Source organism: Palaemon carinicauda, chromosome 13, assembly GCF_036898095.1.
Source record: "Palaemon carinicauda isolate YSFRI2023 chromosome 13, ASM3689809v2, whole genome shotgun sequence".
NCBI lineage: Eukaryota > Metazoa > Arthropoda > Malacostraca > Decapoda > Palaemonidae > Palaemon > Palaemon carinicauda.
In genome coordinates this window covers 48001077-48003576 of record NC_090737.1, presented here as the reverse complement: position 1 = coordinate 48003576, position 2500 = coordinate 48001077, and positions in this window count along the sequence as shown.

Here is a 2500-nt window from a genome sequence, read left to right as displayed (position 1 = left end):
GCACATACCATTCCTTCACTGTTTCCATAGTTTATCGATTCGGATTTACCAGAGTTAAATACTATCCTATTTATCTCAGCCCATTCATATATTTTGTTTAGATCTCTTTGTAGAGAGTTCCTATCTTCATCACAAGTATTTTTTTTTAATTATTCTTGTGTCATCGGCGAAACTTCTCACTACAGAGTTTTAACATCACAGTCTATGTCTGAGATCATAATAACAAACAGCAGTGCAGCTAATACCGTACCTTGTGGCGCACCAGATATTACATGATCTTCATATTATTTCTCGTCATTTGCAACCACTATCTCTTTTCTGTTTTGCAGAAATTCTTTTACCCATTATCCTATCTTTCCCACAATATTATGCTTTCTAATTTTTTTTTCTCTAATATATTGTGGTCTACCTTGTCAAAGGCTTTTGCAAAATCTAGATTTATCATATCTGTGTCTTTTTCATTTATCATATTTTTGTATATGTTTTCATAGTGTGCTATCAGTTGGGTTTTTGTACTTTTTCCGGGCACAAAACAGTGTTGACCTAAATTAAATAAGTTATTTTTAACCAAATGATTCATTATTTTCTTTTTTATTACCCTTTCATACACGTTCATAATATGTGATGTTAGATTAACAGGTCTATAATTGCTTCCCTCTAGTCTTGATTCACTTTTGAAAATTTGGATATATAAGCCAATTTATGTTTAACACATATCTCGTTCATATCTACACTCTGACTTAGCAGTATTGCAAGCGGCATCGTGATAGTGTGTGCAGATTTTTTAACAAAATCGCTGGAACTCCATCTTGTCCGGCCGCCGATCCATTTTTAATTTCACTTATAGCGTGCACAATATCTGCTTCATTAATATCCATGTCCGTTAGATATTCAACATTTCCTTCTCATTTCTGTTTCATTATTCTCATTCGCAATTCTTGGCGTGAACTCACTCTTATATTTTTCTGCTAATATGTTGCATATTTCCTCTTTTTTAATCGTTAACTGTCCTTCAATTCTTAGAGGGCCTATTTCTAATCTCCCTTTTTCATCTATTTTGCATAGGAGTAAAGTGCTTTGGGTTTTTTTTTTCCATATTTTGAAGTGTCCTTTCTTCTAAGTTCCTTTTTTCATTTTCTTTCGATTGTATAATCTTTTGTTCTGCATTTTCTATCTTACTTTTTATTTCCATCATTTTCCATGCATTTTTTCCTTTTGCAAGATTTTTCTTCCACTTTCTAATTTTCTGAAATAAGATCCTTCTGTCTCTTGGTATGCATGTCTGATGTTTATTGTTTTTTTTCCAGTACATATTTTTCAACAACTTTTCACGGTATTTTGTACATTATATCCGTATTTACCTGTATATTATCACTTACGAATACATTTTTCCATTCTTTGTTCAATTCTTCACTTATTTCTGACCATTTTATATTCTTACTATAAAAATTTTATTCTCCATAGCCTTCCCATTGTTTTATGCTTTGATTATCTCTGTGTTCACTTGCTTTGGAATGGACTATTAATTCTATGACATTGTGGTCTGAAATTCCCGCGTAATACACTTTTATTTCTTTAACATAATTCACATCATTCACAAATACTAAATTTAGGACATTGTCCTTTCTTGTTGGAATGTGGTTTATTTGTTACATATTATGTTCTACTACTACTCTTGTTTATATGTTGATATACAATCACTTTCTTTTATCCGTTCTTTCCAATCCACAAAAGGAAAGTTAAACCCTCCAGATAGGAGTATATTCTAATCTTTATGGTTTCTGCATATATCATCTGGTTTTTTTGTTATTATTATTTCAAACTCCTTAGTATTTGGGGGTATGTAGATTACAATATTCACTAGTTTTTCATATTCAAATTCTACTGCAATCCTTGATTTTTGTCTTTTCCATATATTGCGGTTCCCCTTGATTTCTATTTGTTCTGTCTGATCTATATGTTTTGGAACCCTTTATCTGGTTATCACTGCCAGTCTCTTGGGAATACCATGTTTCACCTATATTTAACATATCTATATTTTCAATTTGGGTTAGTTCTTCTAAGAACTCTATTTTCCTTTTAGAGTTACTCGTGACTAGACCCTGTGCATTCATCACTAATATGGTTTGTGTTTCATCTCCATTATTTAATATTGGTAATAATATGGAGTCTCCCATGCTTCCTTCCTGTTCTGATATGATGTCCTTTTCTTCATTTCCAGGAATTCTGCCATTAGAAAATCCAACTTTTTTATTATATTTCCTCTATCGCCTTCATATTTATTTTTGTGTGTATACCAGCAATTATCCCCATATCTGCACCAAACCCTGGCATTATATATGCATTCTCTGTAGTTGGGCTCTAAATGTGCATATTTGGGTTGAAAAGCATCATATCTTGGGGCCTTTTGTGTATAGCGCGGCATATACTCGACTTGTTTTTTAGTTTCTTGTTTTGTTTCATTTTTGCTTTCTTTCTTCTTTTCTGTTTGCTGAGTTTT